Here is a 13,275-nt window from a genome sequence, read left to right on the forward strand (position 1 = left end):
CTCGAACCCAGGACCCCCGGGATGAGCGCTGGCCACGCGCAATGCGAATTAATTTTCATCGATATTTTCATGGAAATAAGATATTTTCCCACATCAAAATGTAGCCTATGTCCTTTCTCGGACTCTAGAATAACTGTGTACAAAATTTCATTGCAATCGGTTCAGTAGTTTTGGCGTGAAAGCGAGACAGACAGACAGACAGAGATACTTTCACATTTATAATATTAGTATAGATAGATTGAAAGTAGGTTAAAATTGGGGGTGGGCAACTTTAATAAAATGTACTTATTATTAGGATTCAGAAAAAAATTGTACTCTATAATAATTGTAATACTTATATTATGCTTTCAAGAATTATTGTGTATTGAAAGTAGGTTAAAATTGGGGATGGGTAACTTTAATAAAATGTACTAGGATAAAGATTATTGTAATTGTTGTAAAAAAAGAAAATAATAAAAAAAATGTGTAAGCATTGAAAAAAATGATTATTATGTCCTTTTTGTTTTTAATAACTGTATATTGAAAATGATTATTATAATATTGTGTGGGATAGGTTAATGTAGTACGTGTGCTTTTAAAAATATAAAATAATAAAACATTATTAATTTATTTTGTTTTCTTTATTGATCCAACTAGTTGTATTCAAACCGAACCATTTCACGAGTACTTTATCACCTTTTTTCTTCAACACTTTCTCCACTAGATAGACATCGGGATATTTAACTTTTTGTAGTTCTTTTTCATAGAATGAACCCAGTATAGGTTGCTTTTGGTCATCTTGCAACTGATAGGTAACTGGGTTGGTGTTATTCACTTTCACAATTTGAAATATTTCCGAACTCCAATTGCCAGTGTATCCTTTGGAAAAACACGATTTATATTTACTAATTCTTACATAATCGTGACATTTAAATTTAGCTTTACCACGAACCTTGATAAAATTGTAAACATTAGATAATAAGGCATTGGCATTAGTATGATTCACATTCACTGGGGCAAGCCCGATTGTGCGATGTATTTTGTTGTTATATTTTTTCCCGACATCGTATAGTACATGATCAATCCATGTGTAAGAACCATTAAAAGTTAATTGTTGCCAAATCCAATTCTTAATAGTTCTAATAAATCTCTCCACAATAGACGCTTTCATAGGGCTGTATGTAGAGTAGTGATGTATTACCAAACTTTCCCAATAACGCTTGAAATTTCCCATTGAAAAACTCACGTCCATCGTCTGATTGAATATTTTTCGGTTTTCTATTGAGATTGTTGTTGAGTAGAGCTTGCATGGCTCGTGTTACATCCTCAGCCGATTTACTTTTCACCGGTTGAGCCCACGCGTATTTGGAAAAGGTATCAATACACGCTAAGATGTACTTAAAACCCTTGTTATATTTTGAATACTTTTGCATATCTATCAAATCAATCTGCCAGGTGTCATCGAGACCTTTTTGTACGAATCGTCTCCTTGGAAACTTTTTGTTAGCATTCTTATGAATTTCCTTAACGACCTGCCATTTTAAACTCATAATATTTTTATTGTACTACTTTATAACTAGGTTTTAGAGTGTCGTCGTCGGTTAATTGGTTAAATTATGTGATGGATCTTCAGGTTTGGAGACGTCTTTCTTCTTGGGATTTTGAGCTGTTTGAGATTTAGAATTGACTTCCTTAGAGGTCTTGAAGTTTTTACGTGAGGACAACGATGACGACGATGACGACGACGACGATGACGAGGACGCTGATAATGATGATTCTTGAGGATTATTAGATGTCTTTTTGGGATTTTTATTTATTTGAGGTTTAGAATTCACTTCCGGTGGGGTTTTTAAATTTTTTGATAATTCTTCAGGATTATTAGAGGTCTTTTTGGGATTTTTATTTATTTGAGGTTTAGAATTCACTTCCGGTGGGGTTTTTAAATTTTTTGATAATTCTTCAGGATTATTAGAGGTCTTTTTGGGATTTTTATTCATTTGAGGTTTAGAATTCACTTCCGGTGGGGTTTTTAAATTTTTTCGTAATATTTCTTGAAAATGGTTGACCTTCGCTGTGATGTCCTCACACTGTTGATTGAGTTTTTTAATTTTAGACAAACAAAAGACTGTCGCCTCATCCAATTGAGCTTTTATAATCACATCGGTTTTTTGTATACCTTTACTAACATTTCTTAAGAGTCGTTTTTTAAAGTCCACTTGTCTACTATCGAAACGTAAAGTTTTTATTGATCTCTGACTCAACTTGGTATGTAAATGACGTCCAAACTTATTGATAGACATAATTATAATAAAGATGTAATTAATTTTTTTTTATATACACTCAATGGGGAGTATAATTATTAACAACTAGAGGGTTGGTTATTGGTGGGGTGGTTCTATTATATTGGCCTCCACTAGTTCTTCAATTATTGCAATAATCTCATTACCATGAATGGTGTTTCCGGCGTTTTGGGAAGCTATGAGTAAACGTAATCGATCCACAAGTTCATTGGGATCGTCCCAATATTTGAAGTCTGTATTAGGATAGTACTTTTTAAGTGAGAGGTCTGTAATTGATGGTGGTGGTAATGAGGATAATGATGACGAGTTCACTAAGCATCCTCGTCCAATGGGTGCGGACGAGGAGAGGCTTTTTATATATTTAGTATATTTGAAACTCTTATCGCCCTGTATCTGACCATATTTCGAGAAATTACGTCGGTGTGCGTTTGTCATTGTAATTATTTTATAGTAGTTGCGACTATCCTCGGCTTCAATGAGATGGGTGTTGGGTTCTTTCTTGAACAAGAGCTCCATCAACCCCGGTGTATATTGAAATTTTTCGTTTTGTACAGTGAAATGCTCTTTACCCAATTTGAGAAAACTATCACCCACGCGATATCCTTCGGGAGTAAAGTAAACACCAAACGGTACTTTTTTTATCTTATTGATAACATTGTTATCTACATAGGTTTTTGCTAAGCGGTGGATGTCTTCTTCTTCTTCTTCTTCTTCTTCTTCTTCATATTTAGATAATTCTTTTGAATCATCCTCAATATTTTTAAGCTTTATCAAACTATCAGCATCTTCAAAATCATCAGTATCATCACTAGCCTCACCATCATCATCATCATCATCATCCGTGAATTGCTTACTAGTGGATAAATTCACATCATCCTGCACGTCCTGTTGCTGTGTCTTAACTGATTTTCTCTTACTTTTGTTTTCTTTACGGTTGTTGGTGGTGTTATTTATTTGAATTTCATTGAGAAGAGTGTTCAAGGGTTGTGTGATTGGTTGAAATGTTTCTTGCAGGCTCGATGTGAGCTCAGCTCTGCTCTCATTTAATGACTTGATTTTCTTTTTTACCGATTTAACCAAATCAACTAGTTTTCTTTTGAGCTGCTTATCACCAAAGATTTGTGGTGGTTGTGATGACGATGTGATGGTGTCCATTGCGGAATGTAAATGGTTTCATTATGACAAGTGCTTATATTATTATCTGTAATATCGTGAGTATTCTACAGAGTAATATAATCATCAAAACCTCTTCGATATCGACCCTTATTCATCTCATCATCTTTACTAATCACTATAAACCCATATTTATCACTCCAGCATACTTTACACATTTGTAAAAACACATCCCACGACATATCGGTATTGATGTGATCATCGTAAGCATGACGTAGATTCATTTCATCCTGTTTAAAAAGTATAATAAAATTAGCATTATCCCTCACCAGCTGTTTGGGTATTTTGCTGTATGTTTGACACAGATAAAAACAATCAATTCCCTTATGTCTCCCCATAGAGAAATGTAAGCGTATTGGTTCTTGATTTTCCATCGACACATCGTCGAATACTATAACACTATTAAACTCTATCTCTTCCGGTGAGGACACTTCACTCTTATCCGAGGACATGTAGAAATTAACTTCAGGTACATGGTTGAGTACTTGCTTTAAAAATTGATATTTCGGTTGATTGAGTGATTTTGAATACAAGTAGATATTTTCAAATATTAGGCCTTTAGGCTCAAGCAATAAGGTTAATAATAGGTTAGTTTTACCACATCCAGACGGACCACACACCAAACAACGTATACTGTTGGGTAACAGCTCACTATGTCTATATTTTCTACAATAATTATCAATATCGTTTTCCGATTTTATATCCCAACCTCTCAACAGAATGAAATTCAAGAAGCAGTCGTCCCAAGTGGGACGACTGCTTCTTGAATTTCATTCTGTTGAGAGTGTACATGTTGGGGGTTAGAGACACAACCTTAATAATAACAACAGTAGTAATAATAATACTTATATTTACTAACAATCACAATGATTAAACATAATAAAAATAAATACCACACTAATAACAACAACATCAGCAGCTATTATAAAGTACCTAATATGAAAGCAGTGGGATGTGGTTTAATGAACACACTCATCAATAACTTACCGTTCGAGTTGCACGTGCCTGGCTACAATTATTACAATGCTCGTCTCTACCTCAACTCTCAATACTATCCATACGAGTCGTTTGCTAATGACTTTGAAAAGGGTGTCTACTCCCTGTTGTATGAAGCGTTTTGTAACTTTAAAAGGCAATACTATGGTTTGAAAAACGCTAATGTTCAAGTGAACCCAGCTCATTTTAAGACAAAAGCACCTCTTGTTGTAATCGACTGTTCCCGACAAATGGACACCATTCGATCGGGCGTGGGGGGGGGGGGTGGTATAGACATAAAATTGGAAACGGAATTCAAGAAAGCCATCCCCAGTGACACTACCGCCTACTGCCTCATTATCAATGATTCCCTCTTTGAATACACCATTTTAACCAAATCAGTTCGAAAAATATCCAGTTAAAACAGGTTGTAACTGGTTCAACAGCTGCTGTTCTGTTTGAAGCCCATGCTGTTCTGTTTATATTATCAGCTGTTCTGTTTATATTATTAGCTGTTCTGTTCAAGCGACTCAGTTCGATATAGGCTGTTGTGTTGTTAAGATGTGTCATTTACTCCCCCAACACTATATCTACCCACCCTCATATTCACCTTCGATTCCACCTTTCACTTTTGAACTTTGTAAAAACGTATATGATAGACATAAAATTGGAAATGGAATTCAAGAAAGCCATCCCCAGTTACACTACCGCCTACTGCCTCATTATCAATGATTCCCTCTTTGAATACACCATTTTAACCAAATCAGTTCGAAAAATATCCAGTTAAAACAGGTTGTAACTGGTTCAACAGCTGCCGTTCTGTTTGAAGCCCATGCTGTTCTGTTTATATTATCAGCTGTTCTGTTTATATTATTAGCTGTTCTGTTCAAGCGACTCAGTTCGATATAGGCTGTTGTGTTGTTAAGATGTATCATTTACTCCCCCAAAACTATATCTACCCACCATCATATTCACATTCGATCCCACCTTTCACTTTTGAACTTTGTAAAAACGTATATGATCTTAATTCAAAAACGATACCTCACATATCAACGTATTTAGTGGTATCGAATCGAATAAATGAGGGTTTGGAGGAGGTGATTAACATTGGTAGTCGATTGTTGCTAACCAGAGAAGAATGGAGTGCAATTTTCGTGGACAATGCAAACCGAATCTCGGATTTCTTCAACACTGGCACAGCTACTGCAGCAGCTACTCTCCACACTGAAAATAATATTAATTCAACACAACAAAATCAGGAGTGCACTGTGAGATTTGTAAATGTGTCCGATCGTGGTGAGGGATTACAGAATTTCATATTTGTGTCGTGTGGTGGCGGCATCCAATCAATGAGTATCAGTAATGATGAATGGTGGCACCTACAACACATCCTAAACTGTCTCGACACTCGTCTACATTTTTTACATCGCATCAAACTCCACTATGAGAACAGAATGAACTTTTTCAAGAAGAAATTCAAGTTGAGCGGAGTTAAAACACTACACGAAGCGTCAAATATAATGGAAAGTGCTTACGATCGAACCTCCATTGTGGATCATGAAATCAGGTGTTACGCTACAGAGTACTTATTTTTCTCATGTTTAATATAATATAATTATACAATATTATAATATACAACGACATTAAAAGTTTTCCTGTTTGAATTAGTTTTTTATTACCCTTTAACATTTAAAAGGTTACCGCTATGATAAGATAAGTTCACCACACTCGTAACCAATAAATTAGACGTCACGACCATTAAATTAGTCATTTTATATGTATATAAACTAGCTATGAAGAGTAAAATAAATTAGTTACTATTTACATACAAATTTGACACCTCTGATTTTCCCCAAAACGATGTATACAATCTACCTTTACTCAACAAAAAAGTTATCGGTCTAATGAAAGACGAGAGTAATGGTTGCATCATCAGAGAGTTTATTGGACTACGCTCCAAAATGTATAGCTATATCCTAGATAATGATAAAGTTGTAAAAAAAAATAAAGGCACCTCCGCTGCCATTGTGAGAAACCTACACTTTAAGAACTATTATAAGGCCCTTAATCGTAGCTATGAAAAATATGATGATATGCGTACATTTTGTGATGATAAACATAATGTTTACACACAAATCAAAAGAAAAAAAGTTTTATGTGGTAAAGATGATAAAAGATACATCTGTCCAAACGATGGTGTTAGCACTTTAGCTTGGGGGCATTATAAAATAAAATAAAAAAACATTATTTTCACACAACAGTGGCACACACGTCATACCTTATCATACCAGATAAGAAAAACCACTATAAAATGTTACACTGCTAGCGCGAACTAATTATGATACGTCATAGAAAACATTAAACTACATTAATAAAAAATACCGTACCTCACAAGGTCACACACACACAACCAGTCTCCGGTTGTCTAATTAACATAATTCGAGAACACACCGAGCCCCGCTGACGTAGCCCCCTCCCCCCGCCGCCGCCGCCCCCCTCCCCCCGCCGCCGCCGTCCAATACCTCACAAGCAGTCTCCGGTTGCCTAATTAAAATAATTCAAGATGTTTTCTTGAATTATTCATCACGCAACACCCTCGTGACACCTCCTTACCACACAACCAACCACCAACACAGCGCTCATGAGGTCGCAGCACCAACACCACAGCCCCTCGCCGCCGCTGCACCGACCACCGCCGCAGCACCGCCCCGCCGCAGTACACAAAACACACATACACCTGGTCAGGGGTGATAGTGATCATTAAAAATCTACCCATTTTATACTACCACCAACATAACATGAAACACCACTCACATTACATATACACACAACAGAGAGATCTTCTTACAATAGTCGGTATGTGAGCCAGAACGTACATATATCCACTACTCGCGAGCACCTGACAAACGCTGAAGGTGTACTGACTTAAGCCCCGCTCACAATGATGACGTCAGGACCTAGTTGAAAATCACAGTGCACAGTTGCTTAGGCCAGCTCCTCTTTATATATAGGTTTCGGGGGTGATAAATCGATCTAGCTAGGAATCATTTTCAGAAAATGTCTTTTTATTCGTGTTTTATCCATAATCGATAAACTGAAAAATATGACTTTTCCTGACATCTATTGGCGAATAATAATACTATTTTGTTAGCAACTAATTGTTTCAACGACCAGCAGATGGCGTTATTAAGTAACACGAAGTCAATGAGTGTTTGCTATTAAGCTTAGTATTAGCTCCGTGTGCTATACCGAGCAAAGCTCGGTCATCCAGGTACTAAGTATTATATTTGCATGTTCCCTGGGGTGCTGCCATCTTCTGTTAACTATAATATTTTGTATGCTGTTTCTTTGTATATTCTTCACATTTTCGAGAATTATTTTTTCTTGTTCTAATAACTTGTGAGTAGGTACTTTGCATAAAGAGCTTAATAGATAACAGGGCTAATAAATGATATATCTTTTTTTTGTTAATAATGCAATTTCTATTATTATTAAACTGAACCATTCGTAAAGCAATTATGCAAATCCATGCATTGACGAAAATTGGTTCACATAAATTTAACAATCTGAGCGATCGTGCGTGCAAGCTGCTTGCCCCAGCGACTGCAGTACACTATAATAAAAACCGGCCAAGTGCGTGTCGGGCCACGCGCAATATAGGGTTCCGTAGTACCGCTAGTTTCTGATAATTTTTGTATGGTCAATAAATTACAAAATTTTATATCGTGTTTAACGCTACTAGTGACATCATCCCAGTTCCGATTCAAAGGAATTTGAACTAAAAGTTCCTTTATAATGGCCCGGGTTCCCTCGAACATTTTTTTTCTTACTATCAAGCTAATTTTTTTGTGAGTAGCTTCATATTGATAAGATGAACAACAATTTTATTCGCGAAAAATCTCAAAAGTGGTAGCTAACAGAGATAGAAAGGATTTTATACTTTGATTTGATGCTCCTAAAATATGGATTGTTCTAGGTATTTGTAGGACAATTTTACTCTTAAATAATAACATATAACTAACCTATAGATAATATAAAAAAATCTGCTGGTTAGGGTTCCGGGTTAGGATTCCGTAGTCAACAAAGTTTTGTTGATCAACATAATAATATTAGTCCATAAATGTTGAGAACACAAACTATAGTAAAAATTGAAGTATGACATTATGCGTCGCGAGCCTGTGTAGTGAGCAAGGGGATATTCGATGCATTCGCTAAGTTATTTAATGTATTTTATAGTATTAAATATATTCATCAATATTATGTAGATTAGAAAAATAAGATTAAAAATATTTTCTATTTCAATTGATCTTATTCGTGATGAAACGAATGATTTTTGCTTCATTAGTTTCTTATTAAGAGGAAAGTAGCATAATAGGGGATATGAAAACCCATTTTCTGGAAGAAAAATTATAATTTAGGTATTTCTTAAAAGAGTTCTGGGGAACGTACATTTTGCCACAACATTCACTGTTCCAAGACCTGTGGTAGATACTAAGCGTCAGACTATTTCAGCTTTTTTGTCCCTTAACTAAGTTGTCTGCAGCTTTATTAGGTATGTTGTGACTTGTGGCCCAAGAACCAGCTACAGCCAGAAATTCCCCATTTTATAAAAGCTGAAAATTTACCTGCAGTATAATATGACAACAATATACAAGGTATAAGAACGACCAGAAGCATTGAAGTTTCGGTTGGTTTTACTTTAGTAGTTATCCAATTCTGAATGTCTAACTAAACTTCGATAAAGTATAAAGCTCAATTGTTTTTTTTTTCTTATTTTCTTCAATCTCGTCTTCCACTGCCGGAAAGTGACTAAATTGCTTCCCACTGCTAGACCACCTCAAACTATAATACTATAGGGGCGTCTCCAACGTGTCTCCTTTCCCAGTGTTTAGCAGAGTGTAGACTGTAGAGTCGACCGTTAGCCGGCTTCTACAATATGGGAGTTTAACTACTTAATATAATTTTTTCGACGCAACTAATTTATCTAACGTGGGAGAGCCATGCTTCGGCACGAATGGGCCGGCTCGACCGGAAAAATACCACGTTCTCACAGAAAACCGGCGTGAAACAGCGCTTGTGCTGTGTTTCGCCGAGTGTGTGAGTTTACCGGAGGCCCAATCCCCTACCCTATTCCCTTCCCTACCCTCCCCCATTCCCTTCCCTACCCTCTCCTATTATCCTATAACCTATTTCCTCTTAAAAGGCCGGCAACGCACCTGCAGCTCTTCTGATGCTGCGAGTGTCCATGGGCGACGGAAGTTGCTTTCCATCAGGTGACCCGTTTGCTCGTTTGCCCCCTTAATTCATAAAAAAAAAAACTTTTGCATGATTCAATAATCATGAGGACATACCTTAGATACGAGTACATACTATAATAATTATTATAATGGACGATCTTCGATCTACAACTGTAGGTAGATGAACAAAATAATACATGGGTGAATTTTCTAAACGGCTTTTTTTTGTCTTCGTTGAAATTACTATTAAAAAAAGGGAATATTGTTGTAAATTATTTGTTTTACTATTCAATGGGTAGCTATAGGATTGTGGCAAAAATATATTATGTCTAGGACTATTACAAAGGTAGAAATAAATAACTTAAAAAGATCTATTTTTATCAAATCGGTGCTGTCCCTCTACTTTTTTTACAAACAAAAACGGTTACATACTAGAAAATATGAATAATTTAAGGGTATAACTTATATTATTACGTAAATATTTGTTAATCTATTATTATATACCATATTTTATTATATAATTTACGATTATAGTTACTTAAAGGCACAAATGTACTTGTCCTGAGAATTTTCCTCATATCGCTGGATAAAAGAAATTTGAGCATTACTTTTCATCGACGAGTCGGACAGTCTCCCCAACCAAATTTTAATTTACTCCTTAGTTTGTCCTTGCACTCAGTCAAGACAGATTTGCATCAAACCGCTGCATATTCGTGCCAACAATATAAGTATGCCATTAAAATGCTCTCGGACAATTATTTTATAATATCAGTGATTGATTTTTTTAAATGTAATTAATAGTTTTAAAATTGTTGTTTGGTTCTCATGAATGTATTAAGTGATTAAGCTTCATTATATGTAACCAAATTTATCTTAGATATGCATTTTTTATAATTTCCTAAAAAGTGCGTTTTTTCTCACGTCGCTGCTCTCATATCGGTGTAATCAGTGGTCATTTTAACCACCGATATGATAATTTACACCGAAATTATAAGAAAAAACGAATCGGTGTCTTAAATCTAATATCGGTGTTTGGAATCATGACCAACGCACAGTTTTGTCACATCGGTGAATTGCTTTATTATATCGGTTGATAATTTTACCATATCGGTGAATTGTTTTATCATATCGGTTGACCTAGTGGCATTTTGTTAACAACGTCGAACAAAGAAATTACAAATGTGCATGATAGTGAAAAAAATGAATGGATGTAAGGATGTATGGGTCATTTAAAGTTTTTACTTTATTTTTCTTTTCACATCTAGTTCATTTTAATAAAGACAACGATGATATATTTTTTTTATTCTATATCCCTACATCAAATGACTGAATTTCCCAAACCGCTTTTTTGCGCGGCAAGGCTAAAAACTATCTTATTTTTTCAAGATATCGTTTTCATTTTTGATTATAAAAGTAAAACATAACGCTTATAATTTGGGCCTATCTTTATTTTTTTTAAATAATTATTATTTTCCAAGAAAATAAACATAAATAGGCGATTTCTAATTTTGGTGGCTTGTCGCCGAACTATTTTACTCAATATCTAGACCGATTAACAGAAAACTTGATACTGGTATCAAGTTTTCTGTTAATCGCCTATTTATGTTTATTCTAAAATTAAATTTTAGAATAAACATAAATATTATAGTTTATTCTAAAATAAAATTCTAAAATCTAATCCAGATTAGATTTTTATTTTTATGTAGTCATTTTATATGGTTGACTCTTCATAATATTATATCAATTTTATTGTGCTAACTTCTGTAGTTGAGTTTTTATGACACAGTTTAGGTCTGTCGCGGAGAATTTTTAAATTTTGGTGGGATTTACGAAACGTTGTTTCTAAAAAATATCATTGATCCCATAAGCATAAAAAATACGCCATTTACTTCATTCAGCCACACCCTAACCCGTTTAGGAGGTGGCTGTGGGCTGGGTCGTACCAGTTTCCAGCCAGAAATTAAAGAAAACCGTTTTATCACAAAACCCCCCGATTTTATGCAATTTTGGTGTACTTAAATTATCCTACTTGTGGCAATAATATCATGTTGTTATTTTGAATATCGGTATAGTTTTGGTTTGTTTATAGTTAAGTTAATGTGCTATAACTTTAGTGCACGTAGTTTTTTAATGATTATTTTTCTCGCAAATTCCAATTTTGGGGGGTAAGAGGGTGTGTAAAACATTATTTTCACAAAATACCATTGATTCTTGAAACATAAAAAATACGCCATTTCATTCATTCTGTCATAAGCTAACTCGTCTAAGTGGTGGTTGTTGTACCAGTTACCCGTAAACACCTTATCTCCAATTTTGGTGGAAATAAAAATTTCCACCAAAATTATATAAAAATGCAAGTTGTTGAAATCCACTCAAATATTGTAAAATATTTTAAAAATATTTTAAGTACTCTATTCTTGATCAAAATAAATACATAATTAATATAATATTATAAATATAATAATATTAGCATATCGCTGGAATAGTATGTCATTTCGGTGGTTAAGCTTATCATAACGGTGCACAGAAATAAAAATCGGTGCTGGTTTATCATATCGGTGGAAACCAGAATTCAAACTGAATTTTCTCCTTAGTCTTAAACGATACGTTAATGATATTAAATTTGGGAACATTTTGTATTTTAAAGAATACATGCAACCTGAAAAGTATATAAAATATGTATAAATAAAAAAGTTCACCGATATGATAAAAAAAAGGTCATTTGTTGAAATTCACCCACATAATTCTTCATCGAATACTGGAAGCAGAGCTGAGATGGTAGTGAATAGTAACGGGGTATTATTCCATCAAAATAAATAAAACTTTTTTTATTAATCTATTCTACGATCTACATACACGTCTTCGTTCCTATCAATTTTACTGCCGCATGTGTAATGACCATTTTTATTCGTTTTTAGTAATGTCTGATGTCTGGACGGCATAAATCAAACTATATTTTTATACTTACCAAAAATAGGTGTTGCCTGCAACTTTGTTGAAATTCATATATCGTCCGGAATACTTTCATTTTCCCGTTTTAATCACAACTACTGTATATTCTTTATATACGTGGGAGAGCCATGCTTCGGCACGAATGGGCCGGCTCGACCGGAGAAATACCACGTTCTCACAGAAAATTGGCGTGAGTGAGTGAGTTTACCGGAGGCCCAATCCCCTACCAGCTATTCCCTTCCCTACCCTCCCCTATTCCCTTCCCTTCCCATCCCTACCCTCCCCTATTACCCTATTCCCTCTTAAAAGGCCGGCAACGCACCTGCAGCTCTTCTGATGCTGCCAGTGTCCATGGGCGACGGAAGTTGCTTTCTATCAGGTGACCCGTTTGCTCGTTTGCCCCCTTATTTCATTAAAAAAAAAATTCTATCACGACACTCAAAATTAAAAAAAAAGAAAAACAGTAGTTAAAGAGGTATCTGATAGACCAGAGGTTCCCAAACTTAGTTTGAGAACAAATTATTTTTAGCGGCCCCCATGGTTTCAATTGAAAATGCATCTAGATGAAATAAATCACCCCAAGCATCTATACAACACCCCCATTTTTTTCTGGGTCCCACACCCTTCAGACCTCCAGCAAGGGGCCGGGCGTTATCGCC

Source organism: Aricia agestis, chromosome 8 (assembly GCF_905147365.1).
Source record: "Aricia agestis chromosome 8, ilAriAges1.1, whole genome shotgun sequence".
Lineage (NCBI taxonomy): Eukaryota > Metazoa > Arthropoda > Insecta > Lepidoptera > Lycaenidae > Aricia > Aricia agestis.